General features: G+C 45.3%; 1 protein-coding gene and 1 non-coding gene across 2 annotated transcripts in view; both read left to right on the top strand.

The window, feature by feature from the left end:
* Positions 1 to 25,125, top strand: part of LOC125739853 (polymeric immunoglobulin receptor-like) — a 187,209-nt gene that overhangs the window by 113,509 nt on the left and 48,575 nt on the right. The window lies entirely within an intron of this gene.
* On the top strand, positions 23,814 to 23,886 carry trnar-ccg (transfer RNA arginine (anticodon CCG)). The gene has a single exon. It is a non-coding gene; the product is annotated as a tRNA-Arg (tRNA).

A 25,125-nucleotide genomic window follows, 5' to 3' on the forward strand; every position in this document is an offset into this window, starting at 1 on the left:
ACTGCTTCTCTGGACTGTTGTCTTTCCCTTGAGAACCCAACAGCACCTCATCAGTTCCGCAAAAACATGTTCTGGTCCTAAAAGATGCAGCTGCTCATCATAACCCTTAATCCGCAGTGAGGTGACCCTATGGATCGGATCTAGCAATGGGTTACGCTGCATCCTGGGCTCTGCCATGGCATGTGTGTAGGCGGCTTCCTACCCTGATTAGGCTTGTGTCAAACTTAGGTGTGAGCTACACCAACCTACTGCTGATAGGTACAGCTTCAAGACAAGCGTACTCTTCAGGGAGACTCAATCTCCACACGTCAGAGGAGTTTCTGTTCAGCTGCTCTAAAATCATCAGCCATGGGGCTGCAGCCCCTGTTGGCTGCCCTGTCAGACTGCTGAGCAACTGGTTTCACTGGGGCAGTGAAGGATTGGTAATGACCTCCAGCCACTGGAAAAAAAACACGTAATACTGTTCCACTCCATCCAAACCAGTGTGGTGCTGAGGTAATGTGCTGTATCAGCATACGCTCCTTACCACTCTCTCTCTTTTTCATTAAATGCAGAACAAGGGATCACCTATTATGGTTTTTGTCACTTCCTCTTTGTAGTGCAGAGGTTAAATGTAGACTGACCGGATGATTTTTGTCCACTATGTGGCAGCAGTATACAGGAATGGTCTTATTCTGTCTTGTGGCTGATGTGTGTATAAATTCATATACCTAGATAGCATGGAATTCTGCATCCAAATTTGTCTTACGGATTTAGGTTGGAGTGAATTATATATTAACAACAGTATGTCAGAATTATATTATACACGATATTTTGACCAGAATGTTAATCAGAAAAATTTTCAGATTTGCAGATATAGCCATGCGTAGTTAAAGGAACAGGAAATCTGACAGGAATGGATTCCTAAGAGAACTTTGTGACAGACTGGCATCCTGTCCTGGGTGTTCCCCTGCCTTTGTGACAGACTGGCATCCTGTCCTGGGTGTTCCCCTGCCTTTGTGACAGACTGGCATCCAGTCCTGGGTGTTCCCCTGCCTTTGTGACAGACTGGCATCCTATCCTGGGTGTTCCACTGCCTTGTGCCCTGTGCTGCCTCAGATCAGCTCCACTGATTCTGTACTGGATACGCATATGGAAGATGGATCACTAAGCTAAAATGCAGTTCAGTACTTACCATATGCCATTCAAAAGACAAAAATGACTGAATTTGATGTATTTACAAATACAGCCTTAGTGTTAAAGGGGTGTGGTCACCACAAAGTGATGATCCCATTCATTCTCCTCACTGTGCCTTTATTACCAGCGACTTAAGCTACTGGTTTTCCTCTCTGGCCCTAAAACAGGGCTGCCCAAATGGCAAATGCTGCACTGAAACAATTCGTCCAGTCCCTCCCCATCCCTGCTCAATAAATGATGTTGACTATGGCTATGTTCCCCTGATGGGGATGATAGCTGAGTGACCCTCCCCTAGAACACACCTGCTTTGTTTTCCTGTGTCTTTCCCTTGTTCTTATGGCAAAATGACAGTCTTGCTGTTTCACCTCCTCACTGTCTTCTTAAACCCATCTCTCTGTGCCATGAGTCCTGGTACAAGTGTTACACAAACTGATAATATATAATATTAACCAGAGATACTGTGATGCTGAAAATGTGAATTCAGTTGGTTGTTTTCCCCACAGGTGCTGACAGTGTGTCCTCAGTGGGATCGGTGTCTGTACAGAGAGGAGAATCTGTCACCATCCCATGTTTCTATGACAACATATATCAGCAACATGTGAAATACTGGTGCAGATGGGTTTATAGCCATCTATGTACTCCCATTGTACGCAGTGACTCTCCACAGACGAAGGATGATGTGTCAATCAGAGATGATTGACCAGCGAGTCTTCACTGTGAGCATGAACAATCTGCAAACTGGGGACTCTGATTACTACTGGTGTGGTGTGGAGATCAGCAGAGGTTCAGCTGTGGGAACATGGATGCAGCTGTCAGTCACTGCGGGTAAGATGTCTGTACTGCAGACTGTAGCTAATGAGATGCACAGTATGTAACATGTCATTCAGACTTAAAGGAAGGACATTAACACAAACACAGGATAAAATATTTTAATATACAAGAGGAACCAAATTTTAGTATTGAACAACAACATAAATGACACCTGGGAGAAATAAGAGTTAATGTGCTACTTCATGGGGTTTAATATGAGAAGTAACATTCTTTGGTTTAGTTTTAAGTGAATGTTAAATTCATAAAAGCATAAATATATAAATAAACATACTGTAAAAGAGGCTCAGTTGGGCTGTCGGTTACTGTTGTTGGCATATACATGGAAATCGAAATAAACAGGAAAGCAAAACAGGATATTGCAGGCTAATTCTATACTATAATCAGTTAATCATTCATTAAACTTTTATTTTTGCAAATACAGTGATAGTAAGTACAACATTTAATCAAAACAAGTTGTTTCATTGTGGGCCCATCGGACAGCAAGGTCGCATGTTGGGCTGGTGCCATCAGTGTAAATAGTGTAAATAGCTCTGTGTATTTACCATGTATTGTGTTGTGTGTCTGTTGTGAGTATGACTGGCAGACATCAGGAAACCCCATCTTTGTAGCCTTCCTGTGCTTATCTGTGACTCTGGTACCTGAACCACACTGGTGTCCGACATGAGGATAAAGGTGACAGAGCTCAGCAGGGAGCAGCATGACGTGGGACACGGCCGATCGCAGTGAAGACCCCCCTAAAGCTGCCCCGGTACAGTGGGTAATGGCCCCTGGAACCCTCCCAAGTACCGGTCCGGCTGGTGGCACGGCCCAATCACTGGTCCCCCAAGATGGGGGGCACCTGGTGATGCCTCTGGAAGAGGAGGCACTGCGAGCTCTATTAAGCAGAGCCCCACCCCTACAGCTGATCTGCACCCATCGTGCGCATGGCCATGGAGGAGGGGCAGCTGAAAGTCACGCTGACAGGACAGTCGGTGGTACAAGAGGTCTGACTAGTCAGCACTGCTGACCCCTGTGTTATCAGACTGGACTTACTAGTACAGCTAGGGGCCGCCATCGATCTGCTGGGGACAGCCATCTGCTTTGGGTACAGATGTGGGGGTCCTCCAGTATGAGAGCAGTGGCCAGCAGCAGCCAGGGATAGCGATGGGGGAAGAGAGGAGGAGAGCCGTCCACCCGGTGGGGGGAAAAGATCTGCTCACAGCTCCTGAGGGAAAGTCTCCACCAGCCACACGACTGCAACTCCAGTCCAGACTGTGCTGAACGGCAGCACCACAGCAGGACCGTCTCCATAGACAGTGCAGGCTGTGCAGCAACTGTGGCAGTACAGCAATCAGCCCTGTTCATCTATCTGCATCTGCACCAAATGCTTCTGGTGAAACTACAAGTGTCTGAGCAGCAGATCCAAGAAATGGCAGACAAGAGTCATGAAGCCTTCCCACAGTCCATAAGCGGCACGGACCTTGTCACCAACAAGGATGGGTCATGTTGCTTTTGCTTCAACTATCAACCATTGAATGAGGTAACAAGGAGGGACTCCTATGTGCTTCCATGCATCACAGGGTCAACATGGTTCAGCTCCTTAGACCTCCGGAGTGGCTACTGGCAGGTCGAACTGTCCCCAGTAAACCACCCTAAGACCATGTTCACCATCGGTCACAGGCTATGACAGTTCAGTCAGTTTCATTCAGCCCCTGTAACAGCCTGGTCACCTTCGAGAGGCTAATGGAGGCTAATGTCCCAGCTCACCTGGACCTAATGCGTCATCAACACTGATGATCTGCTGCTCCACGCCGCTGATTTTGCCCGGACATTGTGGAACTTAAAGACAGTGTTTGCAGGGACCCTCTGCGCAGGGTTGTGGCTGAACCCCCGGAATTGCTCCCTCCTCCAGTGCATGATGCTCTTCCAGGGTCACATTATCAGATGGAGGGCGTGGCCACCGACCCGCAGAAGACGGCTGCTGTGTGAGACTGGCCCCCTGCACAGACTGTAGCAGAGCTGCACAGCTTCCTGGGGTTAGTGTCATATTACCAACACTTTGTTAAGGACTTCGCCAGCATGGAAAACACAATGCACCGTCTACAGAAAAGGGAAGTGGTTTTGCGTGGACAGATGCCTGAGCCGCGGCTTTTAACCAGCTCTGTGTGACGCTCACCGATGTCCCCATGCTAGAGTACCTGGACCCTCATCTCCTTTTCATTCTGGACACGGACACTAGCAACGAGGGGCTGGGTGCTGTGCTATCACAGGCAGGACCGTGAAGGGAGCTTCTATCTAGGCCGGCAAGAACTTCCGTCTGTACCTCAGTGGCCAGTGGTTCTGGTTGTGGAAGGACCACAAATCACTTGGGTGGCTCCTGAGTTTCTGGCACTCAGAAGGACAGCTGGTCTGTTGGTTGGAGGTAATGGCAGAGTTTGACTTTGAGGTCCAACATCACCCTGGGAAGCTATATGGAAACGTGGACACTCTGTCTCACTGACCCTGAAGCAGCTCACAGTGCAGGACAACCAGGCCACCACCAAGACTTCATTTGCCAGCAGATCATCACAGAGCAGCACAGCAGCCCCATGCTGACCAGGGTGAGGGAGCAGCTGGATGAAGGAGGGTGACTGGGTTGGGAGGCGATATCAGCCTCCGGTCCAGAGAACAAGGCCTACCACACCCAGTGGGGCACCGTGGAGGTACACAGGGGGCCTGCTGTTAAGCCGCAGCTGGACGGTGCAGGGGAGCAGCTGCTGGTGCCCCAGAGCCTGTGTAACCCAGTGTCTGGTTCTTTTGTTTAGATAAAGTGTATATGATTAATCTGATTTGTATAATTTTGGGGAGGATGTAGCAGATACTGATCTAGCAGCACAGAGGCTACAACGTGATTTTGAATTAATTAGTGGATGGACAGATAGCTAGTAGCTGAAATTTAACGTAGATAAATGTAAGGTAATCCATGCAGGGAGCAGAAATATAAAGTACAGACAATTTATGGGTTCCACTGAAATAAAGGTAGCTGATTATGAGAAACACTTCAGTGTGTATGTTGATGCTTCCATGTCCCACTCTCACCAGTGTGGGGAAACAATTAAAAAGGCCAATAGGATGTTAGGTTACATCTCTAGGTGTGTGGAGTTTAAGTCAAGGGAGGTGATGCTACAATTATACAATTCCTTGGCACTGTAAGACCCCACCTAGAATATTGTGTGCAGGTTTGGTCACCTTACCTTAAAAAGGACATTGCTGCCTTAGAAAGGGTGCAGCGTAGGACTACGAGAATGATTCCTGGACTTAGAGGATTGTCTTATGATGAGAGGTTAGCTGAGCTGAATCTGTTCAGCCTCGAGGAAAGGAGACTAAGGGGGGACATGGTCCAGGTATATAAGATTCTAATAGGTCTGGATGCTGTTCAACCAAATAGCTACTACAGTATTATCCATAGATGTAAATTAGCGGGAGAACATTTTAAAATGGATTTGAGAAAGCACTTCTTTACAGAACTTGTAGTTAGAGTATGGAATAGTCTTACTGTTAGTGTAGTGCAAGCTAAAACCCTGGGTTCCTTTAAATTAGACCTGGATAAAATTTTAACAACTCTGATGTATTAGTTAAGTTCTCCCCAAACGAGCTTGATGGGCCGAATGGCCTCCTCTCGTTTGTAAATTTCTTATGTACTGAGCTGACACATGCTCTGCATCATTTGTGTTTTATATTCTTTTTATTGCTTGTTAAATATTATTTAATGAGTTATTCATTTAATATCTGCCAATGGGAGTAATCCCATGAAACCCCGTAAAGGGCTGGGATCAACTGAGGAGATACGGGATACGAGGGAGAAGTGATAAGACTGCATGTCTTCCTTCCACACTCTCAGCAAGCTTACTGCTGAAGCTACTAAATTCCAGAGGACATCTGCGAATAGAGAGAGACCTATTCGATTCACGGCGGTGAAGGACCGAGTGCCTGACGAGTCACTTGCTACGGCTCCTGAGAGCAGCCAGATCAGGCTGCAATTTTAGGTTTTTCAGTTGGCAATAATGGAGTGTGAACTATTATAAATACGGTTTACATTGTATATATTTTATTAATATTTTGTCTTAATATTAGCCTTTATGTAGTAAAGTTCTTAAATTTAACTGCATAATTTTATATTGTGTAGTTGTTGAATAAGGTAACTAAAGTATTTAGGGTGGGCATGTTAGCCCTGCGTTAGTTTTGAAGGGAACATATAGCCTACAAACAGACACCATAGTGAACTCAGGGCCCCCGTCAAGTGATTGTTAACTGGGGCCCAGCAAAAGGCCTGAAGGGGGCGCTACACCTGTGCTCTCTCATGCTGAGGTCAGTGCACGGAGCCGTCGGGGCCGGGCAGTACGGCGTAAAGAAGATGCTGAGGAAGCTGTGGCAGCGCTTCACCTGGCCGGCTGCCAGCAGGACGCCCAGATGTTCCTGCATTGCTGTGCTGCATGTGCGGCTCAGAGGGGTCCTAGCTGGCAGTGCCGCTCTGCCCTCCAGCTGTACCTAGGGGAGCATGTGGGGGTCGATGTCCTGGGCCCCTTTCCCCACGCTGAGGCCGGGAATCACTACATTCTTTTGGTCATGGACTACTTCACAAAGTGGGCTGAGGGTCACATGGTTCCAGAGCAGAGTGTGACCTGACCACCATGGCAGAAAACAGCTCTAGGAGCTTTGGGGCTTCAGAGCAGCTGTACAGTGTCCAGGAGAGAAACTTCAAGGTGCTGGTGTTCTGTGAGGTCAGCTGGCTGCTAGGGATTGTGAAGACCCCTGCCCCCCCTCCCCACACACACACCCCCATCAGCACAGTGACAGGCTGGTGAAGAGGCTGAATCGCATCTCAGCTCCCCAGCAGACAATCCTCGTTGGTGAGCACAAGCATGATTGGGACACTCACCTTCCCTTGGTTCTGTGGACTTATCATGCAGCAGTACAGGAGAGCACTGGCTGTGCCCCTGCGTCCCTCATGTATAGCTGTAGGCTGTGGACCCAGGTAGAGCTGGTGTTTGCCTCACCCCCTGGGCCGGAGCTGCCGGAGACACCAGGACTGGATTATCTGCTCCAGCTCCAGGACCATGTGCGGACCGTGCATGAGCTGGCCAGGTAACATCAGGACATGGCCAGAGTCAGACAGAGGTGAGCCTATGACATCCGCTGCTGGGGACAGGTCTCCCAGGCTGGGGACTCTGGGTGTACTGGCCCATCAAGAAAAATGGGTGGTTGCCCAAGCTGGACAGCCACTGGAGGGACCCCCAGGAGGTCCTGAAGTGAATCTATGAAGCAGGACTGTCATGTTGCATTGAGACCAGCTGGTTCTATACCAACCCTTGGCCCACTTGGAGAAACCATCAGCAGGACCTGGGATGAGTTTCCCAGCAGCAGGAACTGAGGAGGACGGCGGGGAACCTGGGGCCCTGTGGCCACAGAGGGCTCAGTGCTGTCTGGTGCACTGCCAGGACTTTGGGGGGGTACCAGGTTGGGTGCCCCCCAGAAGGGGGGCAGTGTAGCACTGGGGATTCCTGTCGGGCAGCGCAGTGGCGTGCTGGACCGGTGCCAGCAGTGTAAATAGTGTGAATAATGTAAATAGCTCTGTGTATTTACCATGTATTGTGTTGTTATTGTGCCACATGTTAATGTCAGGTATAGTATTAATGTTAATTGTTGTAATTATCATTGTAGGATAAGCGGTTTGGAAAATGGATGGATGGATGGATTACATTTATTTCACACCCAAGCAGCATGTGTATTTAGGGGGGGCACAGGGGTGGCCATGTGTGTTGTCTCCTCGCCCTGAAACGGCCCTGCTGCCAAGGTCCATTTGAGTCGGGTGAGGGGACTCCTGTTATAAATGCCGAAATGGGAATGTTATGCATTATTCAACATGCATCATATCATTCCTTAATAGGAAAATAAACAGAAAATAAAACTTCATTGATATATGGGAGGGGCGAGTAACAGTGTCTTTTTCAATGGGCTACTTCAGGGGTGAGAAAATCCTATCATTTGTTTGGCTCTCAGTTCCTAGTTTTTGACATAAATATGTGAACTTAAATGTGTAAGCTGGCAAATGAGGTTTCTGCAGGCTAATTTTCTGCTGAATGATCAGTGTAACCGACAGTGGACTGGTACTGACTCTTTATGAATATGTGTATAAATGGTGTAAGAGGGAGTGATCTACGGTTCCTCGCGCGACAACCATCGATAATCAGCAGACGGGGAATGTGCGGATCGCACCCCCAGTGCTTCCCTGACGTGTGCCCCCGCCCACCCTCTGCGCAGTGAATGTTACATTTATATGGCACTTTTCAAGACACCCAAAGCATCTTATGGAAGCAATGGTGAGCCGCTTCAAACACCACCACTGTGTAGCCCCCACCTGGATGATGCAATGGTAGCCATTCTGCTCACCACACAGTAGATAAGGTGGTGAAGGCGTAGGAGAGAACTCACTAATTAGACATATGGGATGATTAGGAGGCCAGATTTGAAAGGGCCACAGTGGGCAGTTTAGTCAGGGCATCGGGTTCCAGCCCTACTCATTTGAAAGATGCAGAGGAATCACTTATGACATCCAAGATACAGAACCTGGGTTTTACATCACATCTGAATGATGGCACCATTTTTACAGCACAGTGTCCCCGTCACTGCACTGGGCCATTGGGACCCACACAGACCACAGGATGGGTTAACCTGTTGGTCACACCCACCTCTTACAGCAGTTAGTCTCCCATGCAAGTACTGGCCAGGTCCTAACTTGCATGTGTTATGGCTGCTGACATAAAGAAGCAACTATAAGCCAAAAAGGTTTTTTGCAGGCTAATTTAATTTTATCTGATCAGTTTTCGTATTTTTGCAACTATAGTGATATTAAATACAACATTCACTCAAAACAAATGTTAATATTCTGCAGAGTAAAGTACTGCAGCCTACAGAATACTTGTATTGACTTCATGAATATGTGTATAAATGCTGTAAGAGGGAGCGAGAGTTCATCTGCTGGGTAATTTTCATACTGTCCCTGCAGGTGTGTCCACACTGAACACGGTGACTGTACAGAGAGGAGGATCTGTCACCATCCCATGTTACTATGACAACATGTATCAACAACATGTGAAATACTGGTGCAGAGGGAGTGACTGGAGTTCATGTACTCCCATAGTACACACTTACTCTCCAAAGAAAAGTGGTGAAGTGTCAATCAGAGATGATCCTGACCAGCGAGTCTTCACTGTGACCATGAACAAGCTGACAACTGTGGACTCTGGTTCCTACTGGTGTGGTGTGGAGATCAGCGGAGGTGCAGCTGTGGGAACACGGGTTTACCTGTCAGTCACTGAGGGTAAGATGTCTGTACTGCAGACTGTAGCCAATGAGATGCACAGTATGTAACATGTCATTCAGGTAGAAAGGAAGGAGAAAATGTTTTAGAAAATATTCTATTTCAATATTTTAAAGCTTCACTGGGGACTTCCGGCTTCAGCATGAAGTGAGCTGGCATAGTTTTTAATGGTTTGCTTGACCTTTGTCATATTTGGCCTGCAAAAAGCCTAAAGGTGGAACAGATGAACACGAGAATTTCAAGGAAGGAAGTCGTCCTCAATTTGATTTGTTTTCATTGAAGTTTTACTTGTATGAAGAATCATATAAGTTTTTCATTATGTAATGGCTAAGATTTACCTCAGCTGGGGAAGAAGATACAGCTTTTGGGGTTAAATGTTCTTTCTTGTCCTTATAAGGAGATTACCATGGCAACGTCTCCTCTTCAGTGTTATGAAGGGACCAGACTTATTTTTCATTGCATGTGCTCACATGCAGTCTGTACCCTTGCAGTGTTTTGGGTCACAGGCTGTGAATGTCTTTTATTATGGCTAACATGGCTGTTGCTATAGGAGGCCATCCTGTGAAGTTTATATCTTGGAAAGTAAAGGGGCTTAATGGACCTGGTACTAGGGATTGGAATTGGGAACAGGTTCCAAATTTTCCAAAGCATCAGAATTGTGCGCCTCTGAGCTTATCAATTCCTTTATGAATGCCAGTGTTACACCATATTTTGTGGCTGTCATAATGTGTGACTCCAGGGGGCGCTGTTTCACATATTACTGGGAATGAACACAAGGTTCCTGTTCATGTTCACAAGCCCTCTGTGAAAAATAAATTAACACGCCAAGAAAAACAAGAAATAAGACAAGAAAATTGAAAAGAATAACTATCATGTTATTTTAATACATTCATTCTTGAGCGAGGCCCTTAACTCCCAGCTCCCTGGGTGCCGCTATGGGTGGCAGCCCTTCGCAGACAACTTCCTCTATGACAAAAGAGCAAGTTGTGGGAGGCGTAAAGACAATTTCCCTACAGGGATCAATAAAGTATCAATTATTATTATTATTATTTATTTGAAATATGCATTTACATACATGAATATATTATAGTGCAGTAGGTACCACAGGGCAGAGCGGCATATTGGACTGGTGCCAACCTTGTACATAGTTCAAGCTCAGTGTCTAATCCCCCAGCAAACAGCGGGTCACCTGGCAATATTGCTGTGGGGGGGCACATAAAACACGGGCGACAAATATAAATTATTAATTTACAGAACATTAGAGTAATATATATATATATGGGGCGGCATGGTGGTGCAGTGGTTAGCACTGTCGCCTCACACCTCTGGGACCCGGGTTCGAGTCCCCGCCTGGGTCACATGTGTGTGGAGTTTGCATGTTCTCCCCATGTCGTTGTGGGGTTTCCTCCGGGTACTCCGGTTTCCCCCCACAGTCCAAAAACATGCTGAGGCTAATTGGAGTTGCTGAATTGCCCGTAGGTGTGCATGTGTGAGTGAATGGTGTGTGAGTGTGCCCTGCGATGGGCTGGCCCCCCATCCTGGGTTGTTCCCTGCCTCGTGCCCATTGATTCCGGGATAGGCTCCGGACCCCCCGCGACCCAATAGGATAAGCGGTTTGGAAAATGGATGGATGGATGGATATATATATATATATATATATATATACACACACACACACACACGCACACACAATTAGGTCCAGAAATATTTCGACAGTGACACAAGGTTTGTTATTTTAGCTGTTTGCCAAAACATATTCAAGATACAGTTATATTGTCAATGTCGTCGTAACGCGCAGACTCTCAGCTTTACTTTGATGGTATTCACATCCAAATTGGAGGAAGGGTTTATGAATTACAGCTCTTTAATATGTAGCCGCCTCTTTTTCAAAGGACCAAAAGTAATTGGACTATTCCCTCATTAATCCATCATTGGTGAAGCTGGTCAAAGGTCTGGAGTTGAGGCCAGGTTGGCATTTGCATTTGAAAGCTTTGGCTGTGAACCCACAACATGCGGTCAAAGGAGCCTCAATGGGAGTGAAACAGACCATCCTTAGGCTGAAAAATGAATAAATCCATCAGAGAGAGAGAGCAGAAATGTTAGGAGTGGCTAAAGCAACAGTTTGGCACATTCTGAGGAAAAAGAGCACTAGTGAGCTCAGGAACTCAAAAGGGCTGGACGTCCATGGAAGACAACAGTGGTGGATGTTCACAGGATCCTTTCCATGGTGAAGAAAAACCCCTTCACAACATCCACCCAAGTGAAGAACACTCTCCAGGAAGTAGGTGTATCAGTATCTAAGTCTACCATAAAGAGAAGACTTAATGAAAGCAAATACAGAGGGTTCAGTACAAGGTGCAAACCATTAATCAGCTTCAAAACTAGAAAGGCCAGATTAGACTTTGCAAAAAACATCTAAAGAAGCCAGCCCAGTTCTGGAGCAGCATTCTGTGGACAGAAGAAACTAAGATCAACCTGTACCAGAATGATGGGAAGAAGAAAGTGTGGAGAAGGCTTGGAATGGCTGATGATCCAAAGCTCACCACATCTTCTGTAAAACATGGTGGAGGCAGTGTGATGGCATGGGCGTGCAGGGCTTCCAGTGGCACTGGGTCACTAGTGGTTATCGATGACGTGACAGAAGACAGAAGCAGCTGGATGAATTCTGCAGTGTATAAGGGATTTACTTTCTGCTCAGATTCAGCCAAATGCAGCAAAGTTGATTGGAAGGCGCTTCACAGTAGAGATGGAGAATGACCTAAAACATACCGCGAAAGCAACCCAGGCAAAAAAGGCAAAAAAGTGGAATATTCTGCAATGGCCGAGTTAACCACCATATCTCAGCGCAACCGAGCTTCATTTCACTTACTAAAGACAAAACTTAAGGCAGAAAGACCCACAAAGAAGCAACAACTGAAGACGGCTGCACTAAAGGCCAGGCAAAGCATCACAAGGCAGTGTTTCCCCTACCAATATAATAGGGGGTGCCCCGCCCCCCCCCAACAACGGCACCTCCCGCCCCCCCTTGAAGGTCAAGTTAATTTAATTTTATTTTCTACAGTATATAGTGCCAGATCACAATAGAAGTCACTTATGGTTACCTTTCCTATAGAACAGGTCTATACGTTGTCCTTTTATTAAACAAACTAAATAGCCTTATCTTATTTACACAACAGCCTGTCATTTTTCTCTCTACACGGTCGCCTGTTTACAATTCCCCTCTGCTCTCTGTATCGCGCATGGCGGAGTTCCTCTCCGATGCGCGTGCACAGACACGTGCGCACACACACACAGGTGAGCACAATCTCACCAGCGGACAGAGAGCACGTGTCGGAAAATATGTCGCGTAAAACACCAGAAAAGCAGACAAAGATATCTGCGGTTTTTAAACGCTTCCCAGGGTGGTGAATTGTCATAAATTGTCATAAAAAGAAATGATCTGATGTTTAGTTCAGTTGTTCTATTGACTGCTGTCATTAAAAGAAACACATGAACACCATGAATCCTGTCGGTGTCCGTCTGCCAATATCATGATACATTAAAGGAACGCTAAGTTACTTAAAGGGAATAATGATTGTTGTGGAGCTTGTGAGGGATGCAGTAACATTTGTATATTTATTACATGAATATGAGGTAATAAAGCAGTCAGCGCTGCTATGTACTGAATTCTGACAATAAAGTTCACTCTGACTTGACTTTGATCATGTGCCAGATTGGGGCTCATACAGTTTAAAGTTCTGCACGGGGTTCAGTTCAGCAAAGCCAGGCTTGCTGACATATATCCTGGGAGGGATGCTGGCTGTGACAGGGGCTCCTTTCTCCAGCTGATCTAGCACATGCTGGCTGCTCTTGCTTTCTGGTTGGTTGGAGCTGCTATGGGGATCGTCTCTCACCATTTAAACGATAGGGAGGGGGGCAGAGAGCAGACAGTTGTTCTGATGGAGGTGGGGGTGGGGGGGGGGGGGTGGGGACAGATGCATTTGACCTTCATGTCCTCCAAGTATCATGTTAGATTGTCAGCATTAAGGAGCAAAAGACGCTTTTGAAAACTGATCAGCTGTTTATGAAATGCTTTGCAGTGACATTCTATACTTTTTACCAGTAATATTACATTTATTTCACACCCAAGTAATATGTGCATTTAGGGGGGGCACAGGGGTGGCCATGCATGCTGTTCCTAATTGGTGACCTAAATATGTGAACTTAAATGTGTAAGCTGGCAAATGAGGTTTCTGCAGGCTAATTTTCTGCTGAATGATCAGTTCAGTTAATCATTCATTACACTGTTTTGTTTTTTACCAATACAGTGATAGTAAACAGAACATTTATTAAAAACAAATTTTAATATTCTGCAGAGTGAAGTACTGCAGCCTACAGTAGACTGATACTGACTTCATGAATATGTGTATAAATGGTGTAAGAGGGAGTGAGAATTAATCAGCTGGGTAATTTTCATACTGTCCCTGCAGGTGTGTCCACAGTGAACACAGTGTCTGTACAGAGAGGAGGATCTGTCACCATCCCATGTTTCTATGACAACATGTATCAACAACATGTGAAATACTGGTGCAATGGGAGTGACTGGAATTCATGTACTCCCATAGTACACACTGACTCTACACAGATAAGTGGTGAAGTGTCAATCAGAGATGATCCTGTCCAGCGAGTCTTCAATGTGACCATGAACAATCTGACAGCTGGGGACTCTGGTTCCTACTGGTGTGGTGTGGAGATCAGCAGAGGTGCAGCTGTGGGAACACGAGTTTACCTGTCAGTCACTGAGGGTAAGATGTCTGTCCTGCAGACTGTAGCCAATGAGATTCTCAGTATGTAAGATGTTATTCAGGCAGAAAGGAAGGACATTAACACAAATACAGAAAAAAATATTTTAATATATTATCTCACAAAAGTGAGGACACTCCTCAAATTCTTTAAAATATTTCATTATGTCTTTTCATGGGACAACACTGAAGATATGACACTTTATACAATGTAAAGTAGTCAGTGTCCAGCTTGTATAACAGTGTAAATTTGCTGTCCCCTAAACACACAGCCATTAATGTCTAAACCTCTGGCAACAAAAGTGTGGCAGCAACCAGGTGAGGAGTAGAAAGACAAGTGAATATGCGTATAAATGGTGTAAGAGGGAGTGAGAGTTAATCAGCTGGGTAATTTTCATACTGTCCCTGCAGGTGTGTCCACACTGAACACGGTGACTGTACAGAGAGGAGGATCTGTCACCATCCCATGTTATTATGACAACATGTATCAGCAACATGTGAAATACTGGTGCAATGGGAGTGACTGGAGTTCATGTACTCCCATAGTACGTACTGATTCTACACAGATAAGTGGTGAAGTGTCAATCAGAGATGATCCTGACCAGCGAGTCTTCAATGTGACCATGAACAATCTGACAGCTACTGGTTCCTACTGGTGTGGTGTGGACATCAGCGGAGGTGCAGCTGTGGGAACACGGGTTTACCTGTCAGTCACTGAGGGTAAGATGTCTGTACTGCAGACTGTAGCCAATGAGATGCACAGTATGTAACATGTCATTCAGGTAAAAAGGAAGGACATTAACGCGGAAAATGTTTTCAATATCAATTTTATGAAACTTAATTCACTGTCAGTTACGTATGTTTGATGATTATAATTTCAAGTGTCTGTATGAATGTACAGGAAAATTAACTTGCATATCAGTATTGCCTCTAAGGGAGACATCCCATAATACAGCCTGATGACCTCATCAGATACGGGTTCTGCTCTTTATTAAATACATGAGTGTCTGATCTGCATGTTACACCTGGCAGCTGTACAGAGGCCTCAGGATTCACATATTTCTAGTTTATGATATATTTGTATAATATGACAAATATTACAGATCTGACTATTTTCTCAGTCAGACACCCAGTCAGATGTCTTTCATAAAACATCACAGGCATCAGCTTACAGGAAACAGACAGACAGACATATTCATCTTACAGCCATTTATCATGTGTGCAATGTTTGGAAAACGTTACATGTAGGTTTTTACTTTCATACATTAAAAACTTTATTTTTTGCCCTTCATATTTCACACATTTGTAGGGATTGTAGGGATTAATTGTTACTAAAGGTGTACAGACTGGGTGATTGTCTGCAGGTAGTTTCTAACTTCAGCAAAGGCCAGTGTTACAGTTACACTGTGTAATAACTGATCCAGTTAAACCATAAATACATTATGATATATTAATAACATTATTTACCTGCCCACTATTAGGGCCCTGGGATGTGGACTCTTTGCTCACAATCCTAATTTATTCTGCATCAAAACAGATGTTTAATTGAATAATTTTCGTTATTTGTTTTCAATTTTAGAAATGACCTTTCACAATCTGTACTGACTGACAGAACAGGGCAGGGGTGCTGTAAAGGGGGGCGCGGAGTTAGGATGATTTCATGTATCCCCAATCGATGAGACGCTAAGAAATTAGGAACATAATTGGATTAGTCCGGGCTGAGGGCCCAATCTGATATGCTTTCAGGGGCCCGAAATCTCTAGTGACCCCTGGGAATGGATGTTTATTTTTTATGTAACAGTCCTTTCTCTTGTTTCCACTGCTGTCCATTTTTGGCACATGATGAAGAAAGAGGGAATAATGAAAAACAGAGGTAAGCATCCAGCAGCACTTACAGCAGTGTGGTGTCCAGCTATGAGCGTCTCCCTGATCACACAGTGATGGGAAACTTCTGTTATTTTATGGGAACATTGTTTTTCTTTTATTCCTTAATTATAATTTCCTTGTGATGGCATCACATCCAGGTTGAGCCCCTGCTTTGTGCCCTATTGTATGGCAGTTGTGCCTAACTGGCAGTTAAAATTCTGTAGCTATTTTCATATTATTTGTTAATGTCTCCTGTTATTCACATGCAGCCTGTGTAATAGTACAGATGTGGCTGTACCGTGTTGTTATAAAGCATGTCAGACTTTACTGTTCAAATCCAGCCTCTCATTCAGCTCTCTGCTCCAGCTCTCTCTGTATGTAGGACTGGGCTTATTGGTGCTGCTGTTCATGCTTATAATTCTATCAGAATAGATTCACTGCATTGTTCTTCAGATTAAAATGTGTTACGTGTGACTGACAGACACACTGATGTATTATATGTCTGACAGGTGGGAGCAGGTTCTGGATGCTGTAGTGAAAGCTGGGACTGGTGTGTTTTATCTGATCTGCACCATCATCGCCATTCAGCTGCACTGGAGCTCCTGTAGAAAGAGAGAATCCAATTAGAGAGAAGCAGAGGGAGGAGCCAAAACAAACCACGGGTCTTAAGAAATTCTAATTAAATATACAAGCTTGTTTATCCTGATAAAATGAGGCATACAGCCTCTATTAGCTCAAACACTGTAAATGAACAAACCTTAAGGCTGTATCAGCAGGGTCATGCTGTGCTTGTATGAAATGTGTCTTCATATACGTAGCTCTGTTAATGTTTTAGCCATTTTTTGTGCATGAATCTTATTGTTGCAGAAGAATCTGGGGGGGGGGGACCTTTGTGGAGCAGAATGAGTCAGAAGAGCAGGAAAATTAATGGTTATGCTAACTGCAGTGAGGCCTCTCTCACACGGCCCTGCTCAGTCTGTCCAGTCATACCATGAGAGTCACTTAAATATAGAGAGGTTGGTCTGCAGTGTTGGATTACCTGATGGGAACCAGTAGAGCCAGTGCTTTGTACGACCGATAGCCTTTGCTTCACATGCGCTTTGCTGCAACCTGCTGGTATAACTGTAGTATAAGTGTTAATAATAATTTACTCATTAGTGAAAGTAAAATTATTTGTTCTGATTTAATAAATGATTGATATAGATATGGTTTACCGTGCATTTTGTATTTTCTGGGATTATTAAAATGATTAAAAAGAAGAATTTTTCAAATTGACCCTGTCAGAGAGTGATGTAACACAGAGCTGTCAATACCTGTCCCAGTTTCCCTCTTTGTCCAGCTGGTGTCGCTGGTCATCCCACTTTCTGTTCCCCTAGTCTATTATGCTTCACAGGTCCTAGTGTGTTCCACTGCTGCCTGGGTTGCTGTGTGGCTGAATGGGCTGAATGTTTAGCAGAAAACCAAGCATTTTCCCTGTCATGGGTTTGAGGCTCTCCAGAGCCCAACTTCACTTTGACATTTTGAGTTTTTGTTTTTTTCCCATTGTTACCTTGCATTCATGTTATTTCTGTATCGGATCTTGTTTTTGTTTGTATCTGGTTATCTGCAGTAGTTTTGTAATTATTTCACCTGTGTTCCCTTTATCTCCAGTGTAGCCTTAGTCCCTAGTGTGTAATTGATGGTGATTACCCTCACCTGTTCTTCATTGCCCACAGCCTCTCGTTTAGTTATAGCCCCCACCTGTCCTTTGTGGAAGCCCTCGTTATTATGTGTATTTAAGTGCCTGCCCCCACCCTGTTCCCGAGTCGGCCATTGTATTTGTTCCTGCGTGCGGCTGCTCACTCCCTGCCTTTCTCTGTGTTCTGCATTGTTTTCTTCTGTGCTTCTCCCTGCTTTCATTCTTGTTTTCTACCTGCCTGTCTTTATACCCCTCATGCTTCCTTTTGTTTCTCTTTGTTTTGAGTTCAGATACAATAAAGTCCCTTGTTGTTTCTGTGAGCTGCAACATGGATCGTCCATCACTCCCCCATGCCACACTTACCAATTCTCTGTAGAGGGGATGTAACCTAGAGTACCCTACTCTCCCTAAACCGCTGCTTAGAGACTTGGTGCACATCTCAAAACATTGCCTTTATTTATAATTAGATTGAAGATTCAAGAGGTTTATTCGTCACATACAGTCTCTGAGTCACCCTATTTGGCTGTGTAAAAATATAAGAAAAAATAAATAAAAAGTAAAGTAGGAGTACAAAAGAAAAATTCAATATATAAATACATAAAAATTAGGATCTTTTCTGGGAACAGCCTGGTTTTTATAAACGGGACGGTCTTCACCCTAACTGGAGAGGATCATTTATGTTATCCCAGAATGGCGAGTATATTCCCTGCCTGACTGAAAGCAGCATCCAGACCTCAGCTTTGCCATCTTAAATCAAAGGCTGTTTATTCTCCCACCTGTAGATCATGTTCGGTCTTCACCCAGGTGCTCCATCACACGGAAACTATTTAGAAACAGTTAAGTGAGCATAGAAAGGATATTGTAAGTATTGTTAGACCAAGACTTAGATCTAAATGTTCCACTGGGGGCTTTTGTGTGGATAACTTAATATCAATCCCATTAATAAGACTGAATGAGTCACAACATAAACCCACCATAAAATGCGCACAATTGAACATTCACTCTTTGGGAAGTAAATTACTTCTTGTTAATGACATGGTGCTGGACACTGGTGCAGACCTGTGCTTTTTAACTGAAACCTGACTGAGACACACAGACACTGTACCTCTTGTTGAAGCTTAACCTGATGGGTTTAGTTCTGTACAGAAACCACGCGGCTCTGGGCGTGGAGGCGGCCTGGCAGCTATTTTAACTCACTGTTGAAAATTGAACCCAAGATTATCAAGGATTTCAATGATAATTCACATGGTGTCCGACCCGCCCACCTATATTCTTATAGTACACAGACCACCGGGATCATACACTTTGTTTCTGAGAGAATTCGGGGAACTTCCCTCTGACTTCATTGTTAACTATCGATTCCAGCCCACATGGGGCCACTCATCCTGACTTTACCCCTGTAGCTCTGCCCGAGGTCACCCTGGCCCCTGTAGCTCCGCCCAAGTTTGCCTTGGGCCCTGCATATTGGCCTGAGGTCACCCCCATCCTAGTGGGGATGGACCTGGAGGATACCGCTCCAGAGGACTTGGAGTGGCAGCCCTTGGACCTGGTCCTGAGTCCCACGTTTCAGGCTCCAGCCTCCACCTGAGGCTTGGGCTGATTAGGCCCCAAGCACCTGTTCCATCTGTGGTGCAGGCAGGGGAGCAGTACAGGGCCAGGCTGGTTCTCTGTCTTTCAAAGGGGGAGACAGGGACGTATCACTCATGCCAGCCGTCCAGTTTCAAGAGAGTTTCCAACTCTCCTGCCTATTACCGTCCTGCAGTCCCCCTGTCACCCTCCAGTCCCCCTGTCACCCTCCAGTCCCCCTGTCACCCTCCAGTCCCCCTGTCACCCTCCAGCTCCCATTCTGTAGTCTCCTCATCGCCCTCCAGTTCCCATCCTGTGGTTTCCATCCACACACTTGACTTGCCTCCATCTCCTAAATTTTAGCTGCTCATTCTTCATCTAGGCCTGTGGTGGTCTATTCACCCCATCCTTGTGTATCTCGTCCCCACTCTGGCAACCTTCCAGTGTCCCTTTGACCCCAGTCTATTACTACCCAGTCCCTTCCTCTTCGGTTCCTGAGCCTGTTGTCCCATCAGGCTCATTTTCTTTCCTTTCCCTTTCAGTTCCCCTTCTCTTTCCTGGTCCTGGCCTCTTGTTCCTGTTCCTGTCCCTCAGTCCTCACATCCTGTTTCCAGCTGGTCTCTCTCTGGTTCTGTCCCTCAGTTCCTGTGTCCTGTTCCCAGTTTATAGGTCCCTGGTCCCCAAGGTCTGTTCCCAACTGTGTTCCCTCATCTGGTGGCCCCATCCCAGTTCCTGTGTACCCTGTCTGTCCTACCGCCCTCATTAATTCGCCTCCTGGTTCTGTCTGTCCCGTTCCCTGTGTTCCATGGTATATCTAATGTCATGGAATTTTTTTGTACCCTTCTACTGACTGATACCTTTCAGGTATGAGATCCCTTTGATGCTTTGTAAGCTCTATGTGAACCATGTCAGGAAAATCCTACTAGAACAGCTGAACTTCATCTGGGGTTAATCAGCGTCACTTTAATTGCCTGCAGGTGTGAACCCAAAAAGACTGTATGCTGTAATGAAATCAAAAGGTGCTTCATCAAAGTATACGTTTAAGGGAGTGCAGACTTACTGTATGCAACTTGCATATTTTTTTATAGTTTCCCCCTAACAGATTTGTTTGCTTTTCAATTGAATTGTGCAGATTACAGGTAACATTAAAGTTAGGAAAAGTTTTGAAATGATTCATTTTGGCCTCATTTTTTACATTACGAATGCCAGGTATTTTAACAGGGTTGTGTAACTTTTATATCCACTGTAAACATGTTAATGAAAATGTCAGCCCTCTGGCGGTGAAACGATGTAAATTACTTCCACAATCAATCTATGGAAATGAAAGTTACTGCATGTCACCAAAACATAAAGTAAAATCGTCATGGGAGACTAGTACTTGCACTAAATCACAATTTCGTGATTAAGATGAAGAAACAGGATAATCAGCTGGAGGACGGATGAATGAATGAATGACCTCTGCTGTATAATCAAATACTCACAGTAATCTGTAGTTACAAATAAGCAGAAAAGCTAGATGTTTAGTGAACAATATTTTTCCATTACATACAGTATAGAATAATGTGTGACCTATTGTGGTTTAAACACTTCCTGTTTGTAGTTCAGAGGTTAAATGCAGCCTGACAGAATGATTTTACACTTGACTGCAGTCTTCTTTGTGTCCACCATGTGGCAGCAGTATACAGGAATGGTCTTATTCTGTCTCGTGGCTGATTTGTGTATACATTCATATACCCTGATAGCATGGAATTTTGCCTCCAGCTTTGTGTCTTCGATCTAGGCAGGAGCGAATTACATACTAACAACAGTATATTAAATTATGTATAGTATATTACAGTATATTATAGCAGTATGTACAGTATATTAAAGTATGACAGAATTATATTATGCACTTTTCTTTAGGAACAAAATTGCATAGTTGCATAGTTAAAGTAACAGGAAATCCAGCAGGAATGGGATCTTAAGAGAACTTTGCCAAAAGCTGAAACAAGACTGTAAGAATGACACTGACCCACCACCAGCACTGACCCCCCCAGCTTCTCAGGACAGGAAGTCAGTCCAGACCAGTCCCTGCCCCCCAGCCAACAGGCCGCCTAGAAACTTACGGCTGGTCCAGTTAGACAGCACTAGGTGATCTGGGTGTTGGGGGCGCGGGGGGGGGGGGGGTGGGGGGGGGGGGGGGGGGGGTATGGTAACAACAGAGGGAGAAGTCCCCCCCAGGAAGTAGAAGCAGAAGGTGAGGACAGCTCACTTAATTATCAGTCACTCTGTCTCAGTGCTGCTATACTTTGTCTTTCTTGCAAAGGAAGTTTATTGTCTTGCAGACAGTTTCCTGCTGATGTAGAGCCCCAGCCACACATACCACAGCCAGCCATTACTGTAAGTGATGATGTTGGTCAGGTGGGCTGTGCAAAGGCAGCATGACAATAAAGTTTGTGGTCAGTTGGTGAGAAGGAGCGACACCCCATGTAAACGGAACAGAAGAGTGCAGAACCTGTATAAACCAAGCGGAGGGGAGAAAGTGGGTTTTTCATTGGATTTAAGGAGTCCTGGGTCACAGACAGAGAAACAGTGACAGTATGGAGAATCATAATCTGTGTAATGAAACTACAGGCTGTGAATTTGGGCATCTGTGTCTGTCGGGGGCTGAGAGAAACACAAACAGCTCTCAGTCTGATAGGACGGCAGATAAGGCCCAAGTGAAGTGAATCAATGTGCTCATCACCTGACTTTGCCCCCCCAGGACAGCCCCCACCCCTGTGTTATAGAGACACCTTCCTATTAGGCCTCTTGTTTTCTACTGATCCACAGAGATTAAAAGGACCTACTGCAGTGACACTATAGAAAACTGTATAAAACATAGTAAAGGCTGAACCAAAGGCCTGAGGACAGACCCTCTGTATGCAGCACACAGTGTTTCTGCAGAGTCTCACCCTCACATGCTGTATGACGACATTTCTGCTTTTCAGAATAAGTGTAAAAATATTTTCTGCATCATGCTAATGATTTAGCTGCTTTCTGCTCATGCATGAGTGAAAAACAAGGAAATGAAACAGTTCAGAGATAAATCTGACATATTTGCTTCACTTGCATGTATTTTTATTCTCTGAGCTACAATGATTCTGGAGAGGACCTGAGAGGCTCGGAGGGCCAGTGAGGCCGCAGGGTGCTGAGAGAACTGCAGGACAGGAGCAGGAGGACGGCGTGGCTCCTCTCCTCTCAGCCGCAGCAGGAGTGTCGTCAGGCGGAATAACGTCGAGTAGACAAGAGTCTGGGTGACTGATCCAGATAGTGTCCCCCATCTCCCTCTGTTGGAGACGGAGACTCAGCCAGCCCCTCTACTGCAGCCCAGGAGATACTGCTGACTGCACCGGGACTTAGGATAGAGGACAGAGTGTCAAACCAGCTGACCTTGGAGACGCGGGGCTCTGGAGGGTCAATGTGGGGGTGTCTTCTTTGTCGTGGAGGTGAGCCCAGTATGACCCCCACATGGGTGGGGTGATCCACCCGCCAGGCGACTCCTGAGGGTCGTCGAGGTCGCTCGATTGTCCACCAACCATCACTGTGCATGAGGCTCAGATAGCAGGAGGAGGTCAGGTGCAGGGGAGAGTGTGCAGGTGGAGATGTGAAGCGAAGGAGGTTCCCAGAGATACCTGTTATCTTGCTCATTTGACTTCCTCTGCCAGCCGCTGGAGGATGGGCTCCACCTCTGAGTTTGGTTCCTCAAAAGGTTTCTTCCTTCTAGGGAGATTTTCCTTTCTACTGCCACCTCTGGCTACCTCACTGGGGGCTTTTTCAGGGTTAATACAAAGTGCCTTGAGACAGTGTAATGGGAAAATGCACTGTATAAATAAATGGATTGGAATTGAATTGAATCGAATTGTTCAATCATTCTGTCACAACATGCGGGAATCCCGGGCAGGTGTTTGGCAAAACAGAAAGGAGTTTGAATTAAAGTAAACACACAAATGAACACGACCGCAGGGATCAGAATGAGAAGGTTAGGACAAAGAAGGACATGGACTGACAGGACAAGTGATGTTTATCACCAGACAAGCAATGCCTAGACAAACGGGTGCTTGTATACATAGACTAATGAGGGGCAACAAGCACCAGGTGTAGCCCATCATGGTCACGTGAGGGAGGAGACAGGAGGGTCAGGCAGACATGGCAGGCAGGATGTGACATCACTGTTTTATACCTCGCAGTTTATTTCAGTTTACTTGTGAAGCTGCAGAAAATGGCTGTGAGTCACATGACTAACACAGGAAAGTAGGCAAGCTGAAGATTTACATTTTTTTTTCTCTTTGGTTGCAATTGCAGCTAAGAGCAACTGGACTGCAACAGTGAAATGATGGATCTTGAGGCCTAACTGTCAGGAGCCCATGTCTTCTGTTGGTCTTGCTGTGCTTCCTCAAAGTCCCTCTGTGTCTTTAGCTCATCATGATATTAGATATCTGACTGATACACCTGCTATCTCAGCACTCCTGAGTGTTGGCTTTGAATGTGACCATGACTGTGTCTCTCTGCAGTTTGCAGGCTTCCTCTGATCCTTCCTCTGATCACTGATATCACTGATCCAGTGGCCTAATGGATAAGGCATCAGCCTCCGGAGCTGGGGATTGTGGGTTCGAGCCCCATCTGGGTTATTGGGGGCAGCGTGTGGCTCTGTGGGCTAAGTCTGTGTGCCTGTAATCAGAAGGTTGCAGGTTCAAACCCAGCCTCAGCCTGTGGGTCTTTGACCAAGGCCCTTAACCCCCAGCTCCCTGGGTGCCGCTACGGGTGGCAGCCCTTAGCAGACAACTTACTCTATGAAAAAAGAGCAAGTTGTGGGAGGCGTAAAGACAATTTCCCTACGGGGATCAATAAAGTATCGATTATTATCACATGGCATTTCTCCACCTTCCAGTGGACTGACGTGCTGTTGAAGGTTTACCTCACTTTACACTGTGTGCTTCCAGCATTAGAATCCAGATAATTATACTAATAATAAATAACTATGATAAACAGAGAAATTCATGGTCTTCTTTATTCATGCGGATTTTTTATTTTGTGAATTGAGTCTGTGCATTGATAGTTGATTTAATTCTCTACACACTAATAATAATAATAATAATCGGCTGACTTTCTGAAGGGCTAAACATTCAGCCTTGTGGTTTTGTCACTTCCTGTGTAAAGTCTCCACTCCCCCTTCACTCTGCCAGCTGTGTGTAAGAATAGAAACGACAGAGACAGTGAAGGTACAGAGGATGAGGAAGTGAGTGTCACTCTCCACAGATCTGGGCTCAGTGACACACACACGTATGGATCCTCTGATGCTCCTGTTTCTTCTCATTGCTGGGCTTACAGGTGAGTGTCACTCATTACAGTGAACTGAGTAGAGATCTCTCTCCTGCTCCTCACACACTGTCAGATACAGTATGGAGATCAGGATGGAGATCTGGTCAGGAGAAATCGCTAAATGTCAGTTGTGAAAAGATTCAGATGCTTTACATAACATTGTCTCTGAAATTGTGAATATTTTTTGGATTCCTATGGTTGTATTCATGGGTGTCCTTAGGCCAGATCAGTCAGGGCTGTAGCTCTGAGTATTTTACCCCCGATGCCAATCTTCCTTCAAAAGAGAAAAAAGTCAAACCCCTGGTAACTTGACTCAGTCCCTGATCTGTTCAGTAGCTGGAAACTCCCCTGGGTGTTTGTATCAAAACATTTGCAATTGCTATGCTAATATTTGCATGCAACAGGTTATTGATAATATAAATTTAATATCTAAGTATTCATTGTAATACTGCCATGTGTTTCTTTAGTAACCAAACAGTACAAAGACTGTTAGTGCAGATAAAATGCCCTTGTCCTTTGTATGCTTTGATGTTCTGTGTTGTGTACGA

The sequence above is a fragment of the Brienomyrus brachyistius genome, chromosome 4 (genome assembly GCF_023856365.1).
Source record: "Brienomyrus brachyistius isolate T26 chromosome 4, BBRACH_0.4, whole genome shotgun sequence".
In the NCBI taxonomy this organism is placed as follows: Eukaryota; Metazoa; Chordata; class Actinopteri; order Osteoglossiformes; family Mormyridae; genus Brienomyrus; species Brienomyrus brachyistius.